General features: G+C 40.3%; 1 protein-coding gene across 5 annotated transcripts in view; it reads left to right on the top strand.

The window, feature by feature from the left end:
• KIAA1211 (KIAA1211 ortholog) overlaps positions 1-24,092 on the top strand; it is a 259,149-nt gene that overhangs the window by 204,738 nt on the left and 30,319 nt on the right. The gene's annotated exons all lie outside the window — the stretch shown is intronic.

Raw genomic sequence — 24,092 nt, 5'->3', positions numbered from 1 at the left:
GCTGCTCCCACTGGTGGTAGAGGCAGCACGCCGCTGGTGTGAGTGGCTCATTAAGTTAAACTGGGTAGGAGACTGCATTCCCACGTCCTGTTGCTAGACAAAGAGACAGGGTGGTTCCAGATTAGATTGTACGTCCGTGTTGAGAACATAGACTGTTCAGGCAGAGTGGTGACCCTTCCTACCTCTGGCAATCTCCAGCAACTTTTGGAGCCTCTACATCGTGGAGCTTTTAACTTCTGCTCTTTGTTTTCTAGGCTTCTCTCTCCATCTTTCCCCCACCTCTCCTCGCCCCTCCCGTTTCTTTCTCTCCCTCCTTCTTTCCACACTATCTCCCTCTTTCCCTTGCTCCCCTTCCTTCTTGGAGCATAGGCACTAAATCTGGCCATGACAATGTCAAGAACTCAGAAAAGCAGGGTTAGGAAGTATTTTCTCACCTGAGTGCTGGGAATTGAGGTTAGAGTCAGAGATGATTAAACTCTGCTGCTGACAGCTTAGAAGTCAGCTCCTCTGAGAAGCCTTTTCCCACTCCCTGATCTGATTTGTTTGCCCTTGCCGGCCTCCCCTAGCGTCACACACCTGGCTCCAGCAAAGAACTTGTCACTTTCTATGGAAATTATTGATTTGCTTGTCTGTCTCTCTCATTTGACTGCCAGTTCCATGAAGCCAGGGACCAGGTTTTATTCAGCTTCATATTAGGTGCTCAAAAACTGTCGTGCACTGCATAACTTGCCCCAATACATGTGGAAGGAACACATAATGTAATCTGTGACATTTTTACTTGAGATTCGAGGACTAGAACAAATACATCCTCTGTAATGTATGGCAGTAAGTAAATTGTAATAGACACTTCAGTTGAGCCCAACTTACATGCAGAATCCTCAGGCAAGCAGGGGCACATTAAGCTTTGCAGTGCTCAACGACAGCATTAGTGGGTCCTAACTAATACTGACTCTCTTCCTCGACAGGCCTGTTCTTTGTTTTCTATTATCTTTAGTAAGAATACTATTGAATTTAACTGTAGGAAACTATTTTACCGGAAGGAAAACACAGGTAGCCCTGAGTTCATCCAGTCAGTGAAACGTCAGTACATACTAAGATAGGCTTGAGTGTTGTTCAGTATGAATGTTTTTATTTACTTCCGTTTCTTCAGTGAAAACTTGGAATGTGAACCTTTTCTACCTCACAGTATCAGAATGAGGTACAGATACCAAAATGTGATCAACTAGTAGTTTAATGCAAAATGAGGTTGAGTCTAGAAGGTTCTCCTTTAGAAGGACTGTTCTGTAAAAACACAGCCTGTTCTTTTTTATGGTTTTGCCAAGTCCCTGATTTCTTACTGAATGATTTTGAACTCTTAGAAGAGCCTGGATCCTGGTGGTTCTCTTCCTATTTAAGTTCTATTCCGCCTACTCCCTTGGAGTTTCCCTTAGGTTGTAAGTTATACAAAGCCTTGGAATTTCATGTTGGTTCAAACAGCTGTGCTTTTATAAAAAATGCCACCTGTTCTTATTATTGGTTTTTGTTAATAAACCTATATTTATGAGACATACACTATATTTTAATTATTTAGCACTTGTTTTTATAGTAAAGGAAGCTGGAAGGATAAGCTTTGGATGAAAAAATTTTTTAAATGTCTCTTTAAATATTTTTTAAATTAAAAAGACAAGAAAATAGGAATTATTTAAAATATGCATTCCCCTTTCTTCTCAGAACTTGATGATTGCAAAATAATTCCACCTGCAAAGTAAATACTACATCCATTGCTTACAATATAGCTGAATTTCTGAATATTTGCCCTATTTACAGATGGAGAAAATGAAAGATGTAGTTTCCAACCTTTCTTTTTCTTATGGAAGTATAATTAACATATTTCCTATAATTTTTTATTTTCAGTTTACTGCTCAATTAATAATTGATAAATTATGTTACTTTAGACTGTGTAATGATTCACAAAATTTCTGTCATTTTATTTGCTGTCTCCAAAGTGGACAGCTCTCACTAAAACACAAATCTCAAAATTCTGTTAGTACGGTCTTGGGTGAAGTTTCCAAGGAGGCAGATTTTGGCCCAGTGTGAGGGAGAATTTCCTAAATACTAGAGCTGCCTAAAACTGGGGAGGCTGCATGTGCGCCAGAGGAGTTTGGACTGATGAAGGGGAAACTCTGCACTGGGTGGGAATTTAAAGGAGTTGAACTTTAACATGCTGTCAGACTCCAAGAATCTGTAATTCTAGAAATGTCTCCATGGCCAAAAATAGCTCATTATTGATCTGCTCCTTCTGCCTGAAATTTCTCATTTCCTTTGGGCTTTTAAAGTGAACTGTTCTTTCTCTAGGTTAGAAGCCTTTATTTCTCCTAGGCTGCTGCTTTTAAATTATACATGCCTGTGGAGAAAGCAAAATAGTAAAACATGTTCAGTTTTTAACAACTTAATATGACTTCCTTTATTAATTAAATGCAAATAAAATAGTGTTTCCCAAAATGTGTTAAATTTAAAAAGGAGGAGAGGGTCAGCCTGGAAAAAAAATAAGTTGGGGAAATGCTGGGCCAAAACAAATAACATCCTTTACATAGGACTTTTCAGAGCTTTTACTATGCTAATGTGTCCTGGGAATCTCTGAGAAGGGGGATGTATTATGGAACATTTCCAAGACTCCTTTAACCACAGACTGTTTTTTCACAGAGAATATCCAAAGGCATATATTAAAGCTACCACTCATTTAACTTAATGCAATGTGTTTTGCATAGTTGAACTCATAGAATGTTCACTCACTCTGAGGTTGATATTATCCCCATTTCTTATTTTCAAAAATTGAGATATAATTGACATATACCATATTAGCTTGGTGTACAACAAAATGATTCAGTATTTGTACATACTGCAAAATACGTCTGGTTACCATCTGTCACCATACAAAGGTGTAAAATCTTTTTTTCTTGTGATGAGAACTTTTAAGATTTATCCTCTTAGCAACTTTCAAATATACAATATAAGTAATATATACAATACAATATATAGAACAATATATTCAGTACAAATGATAGTATTATTAATCATAGTCACCATGCTGTGCATTACATCCGCACAATTTATTTTATAACTGGAAATTTGTACCTGTTGACCCCTTTCACCCATTTCACCAACTGTTCAACCTCCCTCCCTTTGGCAACCATCAATCTGTTCTGTATTTATCAGTTTTGTTTTGCATGTTCATTTGTTTTAGTTTTTAGATTCCACTTATAAATGGGATTATGCAGTATTTGCCTTCCTCTGCCTGACTTAGCATAATGCCTTCAAGGTTCATCTATATAGCACAAATGGCAAGATTTCATTCTTTTATATGACTGAGTGTATTCCTCTGTGTGTGTGTGTGTGTGTGTGTGTGTGTGTGTGTGTAACATCTTTATTCATTCATCTGTCGATGGACACTTAGGTTGTTTCCGTATCTTAGCTAGTGTAAATTATGCTGCAGTGACAGTGCATATATCTTTTCAAATTAGTGTTTCTGTTTTCTTCAGATAAATACCACTAGTGGAATTCTAGATTACATGGTAGTTCTAGGTTTAAATTTTTCAGGAACTTCCATGCTGTTTTCCATACTGGCTACACCAATTTATATTTTGACCAACAGTGCACAAGGGGTCCCTTTCCTCCACATCCTTGCCAACACTTGTTATTTCTTGCCTTTTTGGTGATGGCCATTCTAAGAGGTGTTAGGTGATACCTCATTGTGGTTTTCATGTGCATTTCCCTGATTCGTGTTGGTGAGCATCTTTTTATGTGCCTCATTGCCACTGATATGTCTTTTTTAGGAAAATGTTCTGATCCTCTGCTCATTTTTTCGTCAGAGTGTTTCTTTGTTATTGGGTTGTGTAAATTCTTCATACGTTTTGGGTATTAACCCCTTTTCAGATTATAATTTGCTAATATCTTCTCCCAACTAGGAGGTTGCCTTTCCATATTGTTGATGGTTTACTTTGCTGTGCAGAAGCTTTTTAGTTTGATATAGTCCCGTTTATTTATTTTTGCCTTTGTTGCCTTTGCCTTTGGAGTCAGACCTAAAAAATTATCACCAAGCCTGATGTCAGTGAGCTTATTGCTCCCAATGTCTTCTTCTAGTTTTATGGTTTCAGGTCTTCCATTCAAGTCTTTAATCCATTTTGAGTTATTTTTGTACATGGTGTGAGATAGTGGTCTTATTTCATCCACTGCATATGGCATTGTTAGTGTATAAAAATGCAGCAGATTTTGGTGTATTGATTTTGTATCCTGCAACTTTACTGAATTCATTTGTTAGTTCTAACAGGTTTTTGGTGGAATCCACAAATAGTGACAGTTTTATTTATTCCTTTCCAATTCAAATGCCATTTTATTTCTTTTTCTTGCCTAATTGCTCTAGCTGGGGCTTTCAGTACTATGTTGAATAAAAGTGGTGAGCATGGACATTCTTGTCTTGTTCCTGACACTATCCCCACTTTAAAGAGAAGAAAACTAAGGCTAAGGCTATAGAGTAACTTGCTGGTAAGTCGCTGAGCCAGTATCTAAGCAGGAAAAAGTGTATTCTTAACCATCCACTCTTCCGACTCTGAAGGGGCAGTAGCCTTACCAGGGAGCAGTCACATGGCCCCAAGTTCTGCTGGTCCTGGGCCACCAGGCCCTGGTGTCTTCCTGCCTTTAGCTGCCGCACTGAGGCTCTGCTGCTGCATAGACTCCTCTCTGCTCGTCCTGCTTCCCGTTCTACCTCACACCCAGCATTTACTGTATCATCTCAGCTACAGCTCATTATAGTAAGTGCCAGCTGTAGGCACACTGAGAACCAAAGGGGCTTTAGGAAGGATGGTGGCCTTACTCTGGGACTGGAGCAGTCAAGAAAGGGTTCAGGAATGAGGGGACCTTGAACTGGCTCCAGATGATGGGCAGGACTCAGAATGCCTGATGGGAAAGGCATTAACCTTTCAGATCTGGATTGGCATGAGCAGACTTCTGTGTAAGAATGAGTGTTTTCAAGTCACTCTTTGTGGCCATTGTTACCCTAATACAACAGCTGGCAGAAGCATCACAAGAAGGAAAACTACAGACCAATTTCCTCTATAAATATAGATATGAAAATTCTCCTCAACAAAATACTAGCAAACTGAATCCAGCAACATACAAAAAGGATTATACACCATGACCAAGCAGGATTTATCCCAAAAGTGCAAGGTTAGTTAATCATACAGAATCAATCAATGTAATATACCGTATTAATAACATAAAGGACAGAGACCACATGATCATCTCAATAGATACAGAAAAAGCATTTGACAAAGTCCAACACTTAAAACTAGAGTTGAAAGAGAACTTCTTTAACTTGAGGAAGGACATCTACAAAAATATCACAGCTCAGTTCATACTCAATGGTGAAAGAATGGTTGTGTTTCTGACTAAAATCAGGAACAAGACAAGGATATCCTTTCAATAGGGTACTGTAAATTATAGCTAGGACAATTAGGCAAAAAAAAAAAGGTATTGATCTTAGGAAGGAAGAAGAAAAACTGTTTGCAGATGCTATGATCTTATATATAGAAAAGCTCAAGTATTCCATAAGAAACCTATTAGACTAATAAACAAGGTTGAACAAGGCTGCAGAATACAGGTTGGAGTTTTTTATTTCAGAATGCTAGCAATGAACAACCTGAACTTAGAAAAACATTTCCATTTACAATAGCATCAAAAGGAATAAAATACTTAGGAATTGATTTAATAAAAGAAATGCAAGGGGCGCCTGCCTGGCTCTGTGAGAAGAGCATGCAGTTCTTGATCTCAGTGTTGTGAGTTTGAGCCCCACACTGGGTGTATAGATTACTAAAAAGAAAATAAACTTTAAAAGGAAAATAAATAAATAGGGACACCTGGGTGGTTCAGTTGGTCAAATGTCTGACTTTAGCTCAGGTCATGCTCTCATGGTTCATGAGTTCGAGCCCTGCACCAGGTTCTGTGCTGATCGTGCAGAGCCTGCTTTGGATCCTCTGTCTCCCTTCCTCCCTACCCCTCCCTCATTCTCTCTCTCAAAATTAAATAAACATGAAAAATAAAATAAAAGAAACAAAAGACTTGTACACTGAAAATGACAACATACCATTGAAAGAATTTTAAAAGATCTAAATAGATGGAAAGGCATCGCCATTCGTGGGTTGGGAAACTTAATACTGTTAAGATGGCAATACCCCCGAAATTTATCTACAGATTCAGTACAGTTCCTATGAAATTCCCAGCTGACTTTTTTGCAGAAATGGGCAAGCAGGTCCTAAAATTCATATGAGAATGCAAGGGATCCAGAATAACCAAAACAATCTTGGAGGGCTCACACTTCTCAAATTTAAAACTTACTGCAAAGCAGCCCAAATGTCCATCAGCTGATGAATGGACACACACGCACACACACGCGCACACACACACACACTGGAATATTACTTGGTGATCAAAAAGAATGAAATCTTGCCATTTGCAACAACAGAGTGGAACTAGAGTATATTATGCTAAGCAGGATAAGTCAGAGAAAGACAAATATCACATGATTTCACTCTATGTGGAATTTAAGAAACAGCAGATGAACGTAGGGGAGGGGAAGGAAAAGTAAGATAAAAACATAGAGTAGATAAACCATAAGAGATTCTTTAATATAGAGAACAAACTGAGGATTGCTAGAGGGGAGGTGGGTGGGGGATGGGCTAAATGGGTGATGGGTATTAAGGAAGGCACTTGTTGGGATGAGCACTGGGTGCTATATGTAAGTGATGAATCATTAAATTCTACTCCTGAAATCTTTATTGCACTATATGTTAACTAACTTGGATTTAAATAAAATTAAAAATTAAAAAAAAAACTTACTACAAAGCTACAGTAACCTAAATAGTGTGGTGCTGGCATAAAGATATAGATTAATGGAATTTAAATTAGAGTACAAATATAAACCCTCACATTTGTAGTCAATTGATTGTCACCACGTATGCCAAACTATTCAATTAGTAAAGAATAGTCTTTTTCAACAAATGGTGCTGGAACAGTTGAATAACCACATGCCAAAGAATGAAGTTGAACTTTTTTTTTTTTATTTTTTAAAAATTTTTATTCATTTTTGAGAGATATAGAGTGAGGAGGGGAGGGACAGAGAGAGAGTGAAACACAGAATCTGAAGCAGGCTCCAATCTCTGAGCTGTCAGCACAGAGCCCGACGCAGGAGTCGAACCCACTAACCGCAAGATCATGACCTGAGCTGAAATCACACCCTCAACTGACTTCAAACCAGTGGCCCCAGACTCCTTTCTTAGACCATTCACAAGTTTATTCAAAATGGATTATAAACCTAAATGTAAAAGTTAAAACTGTAAAATTCTTAGATAAAAACAAAGGAATAAATATTCATGATTAGATAATTTTTTCTTAGGTACTAAAAGCATAGGTGACAAAAGAAAAAATTGTTAAATTAACTTTATCAAGATTAACTTTTGCACCACAAATAACACCTTGAAGAAAATGGAAAGACAATTCACAGAATGGAAGAAAACATTTGTAAATCATACATCTGATAAGGGACTTATATTCAGAATGCGTAAAGAACTCTTATAATTCAGTAATAAGATGACCAAAAATTTTTTAAATGGATAAACTATTTGAATAGACTCTAAAGAAGATATTACAAGATTCATTATGATAACATACTTGCTCAACATCACGAGTTATCAGGGAAATGCATATCAAAACCATATTGACATAGACCTTCATAGCCATTAGGAATATAAAATATAATAATAAAGACAATAACATGTGTTGGTGAGAATGTAGACAATGTAGAGAAATTTGAACTCTAACACACAGGTGATGGTAATGTAAAATGGTACAGCCATTGTTTGATGGCTCCTCAAAATGTTAAACATAGAGTTACCGTATGACCCAGCAGTTCCAATGCCAGGTATATACCCAAGAGAAATGAAAATGCACATCTACACAAAAACCTGTACACAGATGTTCATAGCAGAATTATTCATAAGAGCCAAAAAGTTGAAACAGTCCAAGAGTCTATCAAAAAAATGAATGGATGGGGTACCTGTCTGGCTTAGTTAATAGAGTATGTGACTTTTGATCTTGGGGTTGTGAGTTCAAATATGATGTTGGGCATGGAGCCTACTTTGAAAAATAAGGATGGATAAATACCATGTGTTTCCATTGCATGGAGATATATATATATATATCTCCATGCAATGGAATATTACTTGGGAATAAAAAAGAATGAAATACTGTTACATGGTATGACATGGATAAACTTTGAAAACATTATGCTAAGTGAAAGAAGGAAGTTAGAAAAATACCACCTATTGTACAATTACATTTATATGAATGTCTCAAGTAGGCAAATTCATAGAGACAAATATTCACAGTTGCCAGGAATGGGGTAGGGTGGCAGGTGACTGTTAATAAGTATGGGGTTTCTTTTGGGATGATAAAAACTAAACTTAGAAGGTGTTCATGGTTGCCCAATTCTTTGAATATACTAAAAATCACTGAAATGTACCCTTTGAATGAGTGAAATTTTAGGATATGTGAATTGTATCTCATTAAAGATTTTTTTTTCCAGTAATTAATGTGGTATTGATGAGGTCATACATGGCTGAGGTGAAAAGTTCATACAGGCACAGGAGATTCAGGGCTTATTCTCCTTTCCTAAATCCCTAAAATAGGAGGTAGAAATTTGGGGCAGAACAGGAAGGGATAGTTTTGCAGTAGGACATCACTGCAGGGTGGGGCAGGCTGGTTTGGAAGGGGAAGCAGCTCTACACATTTGCTTGAGGGTGTTCAGCCCCCTGCATTGGGGAAAGTGATCAGCTTGAAGGGAAAGAGGATATGGGGAAAAAGATACAGGTCATGTTTGAGACTGCCTGTTTGAAATAGTTGCCTGAGCCTTTTAGGAAACATGGAGTTGTTCTTTGACCACATACATGTGAATCCACAAGAAAAGCATTATTTAGACATCAAGGGAATGGACACCATTAAAAGGGAATGCCCCACAAATGTTACTATGACAAGGCTGGAAGGGTCTATAATATTACCCAGAATGCTGTAGGTCCTGTTGGACAAGATTCTTGCCAAGAGAATAATGTGTATTTTTGAGCATATTAAGCACTCTAAGAACCAAGATAGCTCCTAGAAATGTGTGAGGGAAAATGATCAGAAAAAGAAGGAAGCAAAAGAGAAAGGTGCTTGGATTCAGATGCCAGCCTGCTCCACCCAGGGAAGCACACTTTGTTAGAGCCAGTGGAGAGGAGCCTGAGCTGCTGGAGTCCATTTGTGCGAATTCATGGCATGATAGGTGTTTTCTAAAAAAGACATCTGGACTATAAAAAGAAGAAAAAGTTGCCTATGGTTGACCCCATGCAGCCCCCCTCACACATACACACAAAAGGAAATATAAATCCTGCTCTCTACCTGTATGATACCCTTATTCAGTAGACACGCACACACACACGCACACACCAGTGTTAAAACCTGAGGTAATTTTTTAGTCCTGATCCAATACCTTCCCTTTAGAAATGGGGACACTGAGGCTTAAAGAGATCACAGTACAGTGCTGTTCATGTGAGAGATGTGATTAGAATCTCAGTCAGCTGATGGTGCACGTGGTAATCTTTTCCTCTGGAACAACCCCATCACATCTCCACATTAGCTTCATCCAGCTAATTCCTCTTTATCCTTCACTTTTATGTATAAATGTGCTTTCCTCGGGGAATAAGCTTACTCTGACCCCCTCAGCCTGCATCAGGCCTCCCTGCCATTGATCTTGGTTCCCTTTACCTTTCCACAAGGGTAGGCAGGTAGCAGTACTCATTGTATTTCCAGACTCTAGAACTGTGCCTGGCCCATAGCAGGCATTCAAATTATTAATTTACTAATGGACAAATACTGCTCTTTTTGGCCACACCGACTCTTCCCGTCATACTACTCAACATTTAGCTAATTCATCCTTCAGTTTCCCACCATGGTAAAGAGTATCACTGTACAATGGCGTGATGAGACATGTCACCAGTGAAATTACAGTGGAGTTTAGGCTCCCTGATTACTCATGTTGTCCTTAGATCACTTGGCCTTGCTGCTTTTCAGAAGGTCAAGTCAGAAAAGACTTAGAGTACTTGATCATTTATCCTCTACCCACAGGATCCTGCAATGTGCTGATTGAATAGGGACTAGAAAAGATGTACAGAACCATTCACTTAAATTTAGGGACTAAGTGGGAAAACTAATGGAGCTGGGCTGAGTGTGTCAGTCTGGAGGGGAGGAAGGTTGATGATGCACTGTGTGGTAGAGCAATGGCTCAGGAGCCAGGTCTGTTGTGCATGTGGTTGCTTTCACTGGTGAGCTGTGTGATGAGCCGGCCCCTTCATCTGTTAAATGGATATGCTCTTTCCCTGGCTTATTATGAGTACCAAAAAAATGCATGTGACATTATACTATCTGCTATAAAATAGCACTTTACAAATGTGAGATAAAGAGGATGTTGATAATAGTTTTCTATTTCTAGAGCATAGGTCAAGACTAAATTGATTAAGATGATGAGTAGAGAAGTTTATGAAAAGATCTTTGTCCAGGTGGAGCAACTGAGGAGTGAAACAGACAGCCACAAACCCATGGAGTCCTTGCAGAATTCTCCAGGCAGGCTAGACAACTGCTTGTCCTGTGTGATGGAGACACAGGACTGAGCTTAGGGCCTGGAGTAAATGATCTTTGATTTCCAGTTCTAAGAGTGTGCATGTTTAAGACCCCCAAATTCCCTCCTCTCCCTTGAATTTTTTTGACCTGTCCTGTTTCTGTTGTAATTATTATGTGATTTGTAATTATTAGGCTCCATAGCCTATTGGACACCATATATTTTCATAGAATACCAAAGTCTGGGATGAGCTTCCATGATGCCACTCAAAATGTAATCTGACTCCAGTCTCTTCCAGCAACTCTAGTTTGTTTGATGAGGATACTTAATTGCTCTTTAGCATTTCATTTGAATGAGACTCACGGATCTGTTTAGAAGAAAACTGCTGATCAATTGCAATTGCCCCTGTTGTCATGGAAACAAGCTGCAATGGGACTATAATTATATTTCCTTATTCTTGAAGTGAATCCCTAATCATTGCTATGGTAATTACCCAATATCTGTGGTTCCAAATTATATGATGCTTGTCCAAAAAGGACAAAGGATAGGAGTATGAGGGCTAGCTCGAGACGTGTGTTAACTGTGCAGCTGCAGAAACCCCTCTCCTTTTGTGTGTGGGGAGAATTTCCCTCTGTGGGCTCATACTCCAAGGTTAGGTGATGTCAGTGGCATCCTAGAATGTCCCTGGTGTATAGAGTAGTGTCTAGAAGGCTGTATCAGGTTAGGATGATTTCAGCTGTAACAAAAAACGCAACTAGTATCTTCAATAGTCATGAAATATATTATGATGTACCTGAAAGTCGAGGACTTGTCAAGTTTCAGAGTCCATTATTGAAGTAGCCCAGCAAAGGCATCAAGAACTAGTCTGATTCCTTTTTACTCTTCTTCAGGGAGTAGGCTCTTGTCCTCAGGTTTGTCCCTTCGTAGCCCCCACGTGGCTGCCAGGTGTCACATGTAGTTCCAGCTGTAATATGCAGACAACAAAGACCAGGGACAGAAAGGGGACCTTCCCTGTCCTCTGTCATGTTTTGTGAATGAGGAGAGCTTTCCTAGAAACACCTCATCCAGGATATTTTCCCTCACTTTTCGTTGTTCCTTCCACACCAGACCCTGCTACAGACAGTAGCTCCAGTCAACAGAACTAAAAATGGAGGTGACCCTTCCTGACTTCTGTTCAGGATCCTCAGCACCAAGTACATATGGGTGAGGAATGGAATAGCATGATTACAGGTCTAACTTTGTTTTGCTTTCCTTCTCACCTTCTCTCTATTGTGACTCTTCCTTCTGGTGCCCTGAGTTCCAGGCCACGGTCCCATCGTGTACCCTCTGTCTGATCTCTGCCGCTTCTGCCAGTAAGCTTGGGCACAGGGCACTGGGCCTGGGCTTGGGCATCCCAGTAGCATGGGGAACAGCATCCTCGGCTCTCCAGCACAGCACACACCACCAAGAAAAAAAAGTCAGCCTCTTGCAAGAGAAGCAGAATCAAAAACTAGAGTGCTTTTCAGAAAAGTTATCCATCCAGTTAGACTAGGTTGGAAAGGAGAATCAAGACACAGAATGAGAAGTGTGCTGTGGTGGCTGTTTTTGGTACTTAGCTGGCAGTATCTAGTTTCTCTTCCCAATAGTTTTTGCCTGTTTTTTCCCCCAAGTCATAAGTTTGCCTCTCTGTGTCTATCTCTCATAGGACATAGTGCCTGCCTCAATGACAGAAGTCAAAAGGGCCAGATCCTCCACTTTCCCCCAACTGCAGCCTGGCATGAGCATGTGACACCCTCTCCCCCCACCTCTTGCCAGTTGATCTTTCTTTCCTGGGCTTGGACATGGCAAGTGCTCAAGGACAGAAGAGACATAACTGTGGTGGCAGCCCATAACCAGGCTCTTCCTGTGGCATGGTGGCTGCTGTGGTTCCTGATGCCCAGATGCTCCAGTGCTAACTCCTGTCTTTTTCTAAGCTTTGGCCCCAGCTTCCTTTGTTCTTTGAGCCCCCACTGTCCTTCTAGTAAATTTTCTATTGGTTGGGCATGACAAGGTTAGTTTCTGTTGTGACAGACACTGATGAAACCAGGAAAACTAGGTGAGAGAGAGAGGGGGTTTGACATAGAAGGTGGGAAGAAAAGCCTGAAACACTTCCCCAGTTTGAATTGAAGAGAAGTCCCCCAGAAGAAGCCTTTAAAGATGCTGAACATCCTCCTGACTTGCCCACCAGCTGGCTTCTCAGAGTTCCCCACAGTGGCCTCGGCGTAGGCCTGCCAAACCTGAAAAATGCACATGGTCTGAAAATACTCCCCCTCCTCCCATCAACACATTTGCCTCGGGCTCTTCCTTCCCTCAGTGACCTCTCCATGGAAAACCCATCTGATTATCTGTTCTACGGTATTAATCATTTACTCTTCCATTGAAAAGCTTTACTCACATATTTTATTGGACAAAGCACGTGGGAGAAACAAAGGTAACAGCTGTGATCCCTGCCCTCATGCGGCTCCAAGTACTGTGGTGGAGAGAAGATGGTCCCATTAGTGCTGAAATCACATCTGTGTAGCACTTTATAATATGCACAGCACTTCTTTTTCTCTCTTATTTAAGGCATGATCATAGGAACCATAACAAAACAGTAAGAGATATGTGCATTGGCCTTTCTTCCAGGAAGCAGGAGTGGCTGTGTGGGGGGGGTTGATAAGATTTGAGCTGGACCTTGAAGGATGAGTAGGGCTGAACCAAGAGATTGGCATTGGTCAGTCCATGGAAAGGAAGAGCCCGTGCAATGATAGAGCCCAGAGGGGGTATTTGGGGAACTGAGTGGTTTGTCTTACAGTATGCCTAGGGTAACATTTGGTAGTAATGGGTAACACTTATGTTAGTGCTTACAGTGTTCTCAGTGCTTTCACATAATATAACTCATTTAATCGTAATAGTAGCTTTGTGAGGGAGGTCCTCTTATCATCCCCATTTACAGATAGGGAAACAGACACATGGAGAATTAGTGACTTGCTGAAGACCACACAGCTGGTAAGTAGGAGACCCGGGTTTCAGGAGTAGGCAGACTCACACACTGAGTCTGAGCACAAACTCCCTCCACTACACTCCCTCCAACATAGAGCCAGAGTAGTTTAGGGCCCCGTCGTGCAGAGCTTTGTGGGCCAGTAACCATTGTAACCATTGCAGCGTCGTCTTGGAAGATTTTAGCAAAAGGGAACTGCTGGAAGTTTCTGAGCTGGCAGATTAACTACTTTAAGGTTAGTGTGGGGTTTGAGAGGAAGCGGAATTGCAGAGGACTTCATTCAGTTGGAGACTGTTTATAGATGTCAGTCCTGTTACAACAGGCTGGGGGTAAAACCAGGGTAACAGTGACAATTAGACACTCATTGGCCCTTAAACTGCCCTTAGCGGTTCTTCCACTTGCTTCTGAGGTTTCCTGCACACATCTTCTTATGTGTCCGAGGACAAAGCCTCCGAGCCTCCACTGTCTACCTGGGTTGGGGGGTGAGAGCACCGTGCCAGCAACTTTGCTTCCAGGGGTCTGGGAAAACAAAAGCTATTCATACCACATTTGCAGTGATTTTAGAAGTCATTTTAAAATTAAAAATAATAAAAATAAAGCTTCTCCTGGGCAGAGGTTAAGTGTGTGAACTTTACATTGTTTTTGGCATGGTTACTAGCATAATAATCCAGTGTTGTGTATTACAGCAGAGTGGGGTTATAATGCATCCAGGCCTCAGCTGAGTTTTCTGAAATCTTTTACAACTTCAAGCACAGAAATGGGCCCTTCAAAACAGCCCTGTTTTTTGGTCAGTGTGCTGCCGAAGTGCACCCAAGAGTACTATATTATTTAAGCTTAAATGCCCTTTAGAGGTTCTAGGTAGAATTATGACAGTCAGTACAGCTGACTGGGTAAATGAAAGAGAAGGAGGTGGAGTTGGGGAGGAACAGCAGTGTCTTTCTTCCTCTCCTTCCAAACCAATAATGACTTAGATCAAAGGTCTTTAAATATAATAAGACAGAGAGAAGAAGACCCCCTAAGCCACTCCCAAATTTGTCTCAGTGCTAATAATCACACCTTCTCTTAGAATTGGCTCAACCTATTAGAAGCCTCTGGTCTCCAGTCAATTGTCCTGTTCGTGGTGTTTCAACCTCCTGGGGTGAACCCTAGCGACTGCTGCTCTGTGACTTACATACCACTATCAGCTTTTCAAGCATTTCACCTCCAAATTTCCCATGATTTTAGGCAAATATCAAGAAGTTTTGTCTTCTTCCTCCCTCTTCTCTTCCTCCTCTTTTTTTTCTTCTTTTGTCCTGTAAAGCCTCTACTATGGAGGCTGACTTTACGGAGAATGACTGTTTAGTTTGGGTAGAGGATATGAAAGTGATGTCAACTCTTTAGTGTGAAATGAGAACATAGGGCATATCTACTTACCTTTCAGCCATGTCTACACATAGTTATGAGTCATGATGCGATAATCATACATTTTTTAAAATCTTAAGGGGTGCCTTGGTAGCTCAGTTGATTGAGCACCCAACTCTTGATTTTGGCTCAGGTCTTGATCTCACAGTTTGGTGAGTTCAAATTCTGTGTTGGGCTCTGCACTGACAGTGAGGAGCCTGCTTGGGATTCTCTCCCTCTCTCTCTCTGCCCCTCCCCCATTCACACTGTCTCTGTCTCTCTCAAAATAAAGAAATAAACTTTAAAAAAATCTTGATTAATACCACTGTTCATAGCAGCATTAAGTCACATTGGCCAAAAGGTAAAAACAAAATGTTTATCCACAGATGAATGAGTAAACAAAATGTGATATATTAGAGATGTAGTAGAATATTCTCAGCCTTTAACAATGATGAAATTCCAAAACAAAAAATGATGAAGTTCTGATACATGCTACATGGATAAACCTTGAAGACATTATGCTAAGTGACATAAGCCAGACACAAAAGGACAAATGTTGTATGATTCCACTTTTAGGAGGTACCTGGAGTAAATAGTCCAATTCATAGATGCAGAAAAGAGGACAAAGGTTACCAGAAGCTGGGGGAAGGGGAGTTGGATAGTTATTGCTGAATGGGTATAGAGTTTCAGTTTGGGATGATGAAAAGTTCTAGATGGGTTCTTGTGAATGTACTTAGTGCCACTGAACTGTACATTTAAAAATGGCTAATGTAACATATTTTAAGTATATTTTACTATAACAAAAAATCTTGGTGAATATGTAAATATAAAAAAAATTCACGAATGCTGGGATCTCATTTGGTGTTGACAGCGTTGGTAGTTAAGCAGCAAAACTGGTTCATCTTCTTTTGTATAAGGTTTGCAGTCATGGGTGAACTGGGAGTCTCCTAATACTACATTCTTATCATGGGCAAGCAGCTGTTCGCATAGCATCTTTATTCCCAAAGAAATCCAAATACCTACAAACATCGAGAGTTAAGATGGAAAGCTCTGTCAGCTGTGACTCTGGAGCCCAAGTTCTGGTTTTGCTTCTATCTTGATTAAGTCCCTCTCTTGCCTTCCGGGCCTCAGCTCCTGCTGTCGTGGACTCACCCCCCCACCCCCCATCACAGAAAGCCCTTCAAGCAGGGACTGTTGGCTTTACAAGAACTGCCACCTGTCACAGTGGACGGTGCCCCGGACTAGCAGCTCCCCCTCCAGCTGCTGGCTTCCTTGGAGAGACATACTGGAGCCCTGGCGAGCCTGCACTTCTGAGTGCAGCAAGAGAGGAGCCTGGGCCAGCAGAATGGAGCGCAGGCTTGGAGTGGGTCTTGCAGCTCCGAGTCCTCAGTCATACCCCTAGATTTCTACATTGTTTTTGAAGGAACTCTGAATTGAAAGGACAGATGATATTATTCATTAAGGTCCAGTGCCCGATAGCTCTCCCCTAACCTGGACCTGTCCTCTCATAAAATCATACAGTACGGAGCCTGAGAGATGACAGTAACAAAGAAATAGGAAAGATGGGAGCTTTGTGGGAAACACTGATGACTTTGGTTTCACTGATGATATTGAGTTTGTAGACAGTGGGACAGGCAAGTGGTCAGGTCTTTGTGGCTAGAGACATGTGGGGAGAGGAGCATGTAATATTGAAGACACGTAGACAGTTTTTTTAAGTGACTGTTAAAACTGTAAGATTTAATAGATGGAGGCAGAGATGAGAGGAAAGAAAGAGACTAAGTTATGGAGCCAAGAAAGCCTTTATTGGGATCTGCGATTCCCGGGTGAAGTTTCATGACCCTGGGAGTGGGGAGTCAGGGAAGTCCCACCTGGTAGGCAATGGGCGGGGGGGGTTTATGGGTGAGGGGGTTCTGGGTTTGATCTTGGGAGGGCAGATTATCAAATAAGGGCATTTCAGGGACGTGGCGGGATGGAATAGGTTGCCTCCTCTGTCAAGGTGATGGGAAGCTGGAGCTTCATGATTGGCTATTTTCAAACTGGCACAGGACCTTCCAGGTCTGCAGGTGAGGGGGGGTGGGTATCATCGGTGCAGGGAGTTCTTCTCTGACCTACAGCAAAATGGCCACTCGGTTGCCACCTTAAGGTGACTCTTACAAAAACCAGAAGAGTACAGCGGGTCATGTATCATCTGTGCCTTTGAAAAGATAACCATAAGAGTCAGTGAAGAGTTGAAGAGAAAGACCGAAAGCTGATGTGTGTCGGCTGACTGGATGCCTCTGATTAGATGTTTGAAATCTGAACCTCTCCACCAATAACAGTAACACCAATGACAACAGCAACAAAGCCAACGCAGATACAGAAATGAGCGTTATGACATCTCAGCCATGCTTTCTGTCCCTAGGGCCACAGGAACTTCTGCTGCCTGGACCTCCCAAGTCTAAAGGGACCATTTTTCTAGCCCTTCTAAGGTGTGACTGTGATTCTTCCCTGAACTAATGAAGACTGTTCTTCAGGGACCAGTGTTGTTATAAATTTCCCAAGTGGGCCTCTCTTCTCCTTCTAGAGTTTGCTTTTACTACATTTGCTTTACATATGACTTCAGATCTTGTTAAAATTTAAAGGACTCTTCAATGTATTGACAATCCTTCAGTTAGAAGTTAAAAATCTAGGGAATTTTAGAGGTCTTTATACTTCTCTCCTCATGATCAAGAGGCTGCTCTGTGTTCTCAGCATCTGAAGAGAAGGTTCCCACACAGCAAGCCCTGTTTTTTCCATTTGAGAACATAAAGCCTGAGGGAAAGTTGCAGCTTTGAGGCCCCTGCCTCTAGGCTCACTCATAATAAAAGAAAGCGGGGAGGACTGGCCTGCTTCACAATCAATTGTGAAAGATCTTTAAATGTCAAGAATAAAGAAGTCCAGATGAACTCTGCTAAGGTACAATTTGTGTTAAATTGCCCCTCTACCTCCCAATCATGTAATTCCCAGTTCCCAGCTATTAAGGACAATGATTCTACCAAGCTCTTTGTTCATAAGAACATAGTTTCAAGCTGAGATCTCCACACGTGGCCTATTCAGTTTAAATTCCAGCCCTGCCTCAAATTCTGGAACTTTGGGCAGGGCTTTTACCTATTCTTTGTCTCAGCTTCCCCTTCAGAGAAAAGGAAATAATCTACATTGTAGAGTTGTTTGGAGCCAGAACTGGTAACCATGATTACCAAAAATTTTAAGTTTTACAAATTACCAAGGATTTAATGTTGATTTGCATTATGTAAACTGAAATATTTAGAAGAGTATTCATTCACGTAACTAGTAAACCAGGTACCATTCTCCCCCACTGTTTCTTCTCAGAGCTTTAAAATAGGACAAAAACCAAATATAAGAAGAAAAAGGTAGAAATGTTTTTAGTCACCTTGAAAAGTAATCCCCTCAAGAGTAAAGGCCATATAAATAAGTAGGTTCTGACAAATGTAGAAACGTAATAGGCATCAAAAAGTTATTTATCACTTCTATTTCTGGCTGTGATGAAATAGCTTGTAACAAATCAGAACTACCACTAAGAACAACTAGAAATACAGATTGAATATTAAAACAAAGACATCTGTTTATAGACATCAGATTGCTTCTAGTGCACCAGATTTGAACAGTGAGTTCCTGGAGAGAATGAAAGCCCACTGAGGTGAGCCCAACTTTCTTGATATTGCTTCTCTCCTGTGAGCATTGACTCTTGGTAGAGAGCAAGAGACAAAGAAGCCAGAGGGTGACTGCCAAGAGGAGAAGGCAGTGGAGCAGTAGGCACTCTCCTGGGGAGCCTGGAATACAAAAATTGGAGTTTGAGGCTGCTAAGATAGCCAGGACTTACGGGACTGAAATCCACAAGGGAAGAGAAACTCAGAAGAATGAATCTAAATCTAGGCAACAATTTTCCTTTTGACAAATTTGTCTGTAAAGCTGCACAATGGGGCGCCTGGGTGGCTCAGTCGGTTAGGCCTCCGACTTCGGCTCAGGTCAGATCTCACGTTCGTGGGTTTGAGCCCCGCGTCAGGCTCTGTGCTGACAGCTAGCTCAGAGTCTGGAGCCTGCTTCTGGTTCTGTGTCTCCTTCTCTCTCTGCCCCTCCCCCTCTCATGTTCTGTCTCTGTCTCAAAAAAAAAAAAGTAAAGCTGCACAAGAACAGAGTCTGAAAGGTAGGTCAGACATTCTGTGGTGTTGGAAAGATGAAAATTGGGATTTAGGGACTATCGAGGAGGGGGACTTGAGGAAGCAATCTAGGCTGTCAGTGGGAGAGCAGGAGGCCTATACCCTCCAAGTGGGGAAAAGCAGAAGCAGTCTGAGCCTTACAAAGATTGCTTACTAGCCATGATCGGCTCAGTCCCTGATTGGATTCAGGTGATTTGCTTCTCTGCCAGTGGGTGAGGGAGTGGGTGAATCAGAGAGAACCCAGGCTCTACAGTATTTCATTCAGGATATATAAAATTCAATCAAAAAATTATCAGGCAGCTGAGAAACAGACTATGAGAAAAACAAAATAATAAAAGCAGACCGAAAGGTGATAAAGATATTGGAGATTCAGATAGAGATACTTAAATAATTGTGATTAGTATATTCAGTAGAATAGTTGTCAAGATAGAGAATTTCACCAGACAACTAGAATCTATTAAAAAGAATCAAATGGAAATCTAGATATGAAAGATGCTACTGGAATTAAGCACTCAACAGATCATTTTAACAGCAGATTTGACACAACTAGAGAGAGAATTAATGACCTGAAGGCATGTTCTGTAGAAAAATTCAGACTGAATCATATTGAGTAAAAAGAATAACAGGTACAGAAAATAGCTTAAGGACAAAAGGCGCATGGGGAAGCATTCTAACAGAGAATCAGGGGGTGAGGAAATAAAGGGAAAAAGGGGTAGAAGCAATATCTGAAGGAATTGTGGCTTAGAATTTCCCAAAACTGATGAAAGACACCAGGCAACAGGTTTAAGAAGTATTATGTATCCCCAGATGGATAAAGTAGAGGAAATCCATACCTGGCCTCAGCAGAATAAAACTGCTTTAAACCAATGCAAAGAGAAAAACCTTAATATCAGCTGTAAATAAAGGATGATATTTTTTTGAGGATGCATGAAAAATAGTATTCTCCAGAGTGGCTGCACCAGTTTGCATTCTCACCAACAGTGAGATCCTCTCTCCAGATCCTCACCAGCATCTGTTGATGCCTGAGTTCTTAATTTTAGCCATTCTGACAGGTGTGAGGTAGTATTTCCTTGTGGCTTTGATTTGTATTTCTCTGATGATGAGTGATGTTGAACATCTTTTCATGTGTCTGTTAGCCATCTGGATGTCTTCTTTGGAAAAGTATCTATTCGTGTTTTCTGTCCATTTCTTTACTGGATTTTCTGTTTTTTGGGTGTTGAGTTTGATGAGTTCTTTATAGATTTTGGATACTAAACCTTTATCTGATAATGTCATTTGCAATTATCTTCTTCCATTCCATCCATTGCCTTTTAGTTTTGCTGATTGATTCATTTGTTGTGCAGAAGCTTTTTATCTTGATGAGGTCCCAGTAGTTCATTTTTGCTTTTGTTTGCATTGCATCCAGAGACATGTCTAGTAAGAAGTTGCTACGGCTGAGACCAAAGAGGTTGTTGCTCTTTTCTCCTCTAGGATTTTGATCGTTTCCTGTTTCACATTTAGGTCTTTCATCTACTTTTAATTTTATGTATGGTGTAAGAAAGTGGTCCAGCTTCATTCTTCTGCATGTCACTGTCTAGTTTTCCCAGCACCATTTGCTGAAGAGACTTTTTTCCATTGGATACTCTTTCCTGCTTTGTTGAAGATTAGTTGGCCATACATTTGTGGGTCCATTTCTGGGTTTTCTATTCTGTTCCATTGATCCATGTGTCTGCTTTTGTGCCAGTACCATACTGTTTTGAACTACCTTACAATCCAAAAATTACACTACTAGGTTTTTAGCCACATGATACAAAAATGGTGATTTCAAGGGGCACATGCACCCCAATGTCTATAGCAATCTCATCAACAGTTGCCAAATTATGAAAGAGTCCAAACATCCATTGACTGATGAATGGATAAAGATGATGTAGTGTGTGTGTGTGTGTATATATATATATATATGGAATCCTACTCAGCAATCAAAAAGAATGAAATCTTGCCATTTGCAACAATATGGATGGAACTAGAGTATATTCTACTAAGCAAAATAAGTCAGGCAGAGAACGACAAATATATAATTTCACTCATATGTTGAATTAAAGAAACACAACAGATGAACCTAGGGGAAGGGAAGGAAAAATAAGATAAAAACAGAGAGGGAAGCAAACCATAAGAGACTCTTAAATACAGAGAACAAACTGGGGGTTTCTAGAGAGGAGGTAGGTGGGGGGATGGGTTAAATGGGTGATGGGAATTAAGGAGAGCACTTGTTGAGATGAATTCTGGGTATTACACGTAAGTGATGAATCACTGGGTTCTACTCCTGAAACCAGTACTACACTGTATATTAAATAACCTGAATTTAAATAAACAAATTTAAAATAAAGAAAAAAGATAGAAATAAACAAAAGATAGACTACCTGCCTTTTCAAAGAAGCAGTAATATAACCAACAGAAATTTTATAGGTAACAGCATAACTTAATGGTAAAATATTGAATACATTTTTGATTAGTTTGAGAACACGATGAAGTCCACCATCACTTCTGTTCAACTTTGTATGAAGTTCCTAACTAATGCACTGTGACCAAAAAATGAAAGGAAGGGAAGAAGGAAGAGGGGGAAGGAAGGAAGAAAGGAAGGAAGGGAGAGAGGGAGGGAGGGAGGAAGGAAGAGGGAGAAGGAAGGAAGGAAGGAAGGGAAGAAAGATGGATTTAAAATAATGAAATAAGGGGCACCTGGGTGGCTCCGTCAGTTGGGCATCCAACTCTTGGTTTCTGCTTAGGTCATGGTCTCACAGTCATGGGATCAAGCCCTATATTGGGCTCTGTGCTGAGTGTGAGGCCTGTTTGGGATTCTCTCTCTCTCTGTTTCTCTGACACTACCCTGTTTGCATGCACATGCTCTCTCCCTCAAAATAAATAAACTTAAAAAAAAAAAAAAGAAATAAAACTGCCTTTTGTCACAGGCAACTTGCTTGTAGTCATAGAAAATCCAAAAGAATCAAGTCATATTATTATAATTAATAAATTTAGCTAAGCCTAGTTTTAAGAATATACAAAGATCAATTGTATTTTAATATTCTACCAATAAACCATTGGAAAATAAAAATTTAAACCTATATATGCCATTTATAGTCAGTTCAGAAACATCAAATATGTAGGAATAAATCTATGACAATACATATAAGACCTCTACACACAAACTTCAAGACATTATTGAGAGAAAGTAAGAGGGATATAAACAAAGGGGTATCTGATGTTCATGGATTAAAAGATCAAATACTGTGAAGATGTTAGTTATCCCAGAATTTATCTGTAGATCTAATGACATCATGAAAGTAATTCTAGGAGCGTGTTGGACTCTGTGTGTGTAAATTTATGTAGAAATACAGAGATAAGAATAGCCATCTTGAAAAAAAATCAAAGCTGGAGAAATTAAACTACTAGATACTGAGACTCATTAAAAAGCTATAGTAATTAAGACAGCATGGGATTATTGCTATAAAAATAGACAAATTGACCACTGGAAGTGAGGCCAGAAACAGATCCACATATCTATAGTCAATTTATAGCAAGACTTAGTTTCTTCATCTGTAAAAAGGCCCATCTGTCTTCAAGCCTTAGTTTCTTCATCTGTAAATAGGCCCATCCATAATAATAGATACAGGCTTTATCTGTAATAATAATGCCTCCCACATAAGGTTTAAATATTACATATTAAAAGGACTTAGGGAGCACCTGGGTGGCTCAGGTCATGTCCTCACAGTTTGTGAGTTTCAGCCCCATGCCATGCTCTGTGCTGACAGTGAGGAGTCTGCTTGGAATTCTCTCTTTCTCTCTCTCTCTCTCTCTCTCTGCCCCTCCCCGAGTCATGCTCATTCTTTCTCTCTCAAAATAATCAAATAAACTTTAAAAAAGACTTCGCTATGCAAGGGACATAGCAAGATGGGCTTGATAACATTTAGCCAGTGTTAATATTACAATGGTGACTACCTCTCTTACTATAATTACTACTACTGCGATTGTTACTGTTCTTTTTCTCTGTTTTTCAGTACAGTTATCTGGAAGTGGGGAATGGGTGAACATTAAAGTGTGGTGGGCAACAAGGAACATTTGGGACAACACAGAAAAGTAGGACAGTGTCACTCCTCAGCCTACTTGGAAAAGCAATGGGATCGGGGAGATGAAGTTCATGATTTAAGCAGGGTTGACATAGAAACTGGAATGGGACTTGGTCTAACACCAACGTCATGTTGGCCACATAACTGTCGGTCATTAGTAAACATTAAGCTTCTAAAGTGGACTTGTTTCTAGATGTTTTGTAAGAGTGTTTGAAAGCATGGGTGTATAAGCCATCTGTAAATACACTAAGTAGAAATGAAGTCGGTTACCTCTTCTCCCACCTGGATCATAGCCAGGGATCTGAGAGAGAAGTTTAAATAGGATATTAAAAGATTTGATTCTTTAAATGAAAAGTTTATTCTGTAGCTTCTTTAGGTAAACCTGGATGTTCATTTTGTAACACAGGTCACAAAGTCTCTGAAGACAGGGAGATAATGATCTATTTAATTCTTTTCATATTTATATCCTAAACAGTGTCTCGTATTTCATAAAGTGGGTTCCCATTTTACAGCATGTGGTGCAATTTAGCTGAAGGCTCACCCATTCATCTGGCTGTTTAGCATCTCTAAATCTCCTGTATTCCAGCCCATGTGGCATTTGCATCCTGTCTTCCTCTCCCACTGGCCCATCTACATCCCATTTCACTCATGGGAGAGAAGACGCTGAGACCTTCCACTGCTTTAAGACAGACACTTAAGCTAGCTAGTGAAGGACTGTACTCAGCAGCTCTGAATTCATT

This window comes from Suricata suricatta, chromosome 1, assembly GCF_006229205.1.
Source record: "Suricata suricatta isolate VVHF042 chromosome 1, meerkat_22Aug2017_6uvM2_HiC, whole genome shotgun sequence".
NCBI classification, from domain to species: Eukaryota; Metazoa; Chordata; class Mammalia; order Carnivora; family Herpestidae; genus Suricata; species Suricata suricatta.
Note: the sequence above shows the minus strand (reverse complement) of the source record. Positions and strands in the feature narration are given on the sequence as shown.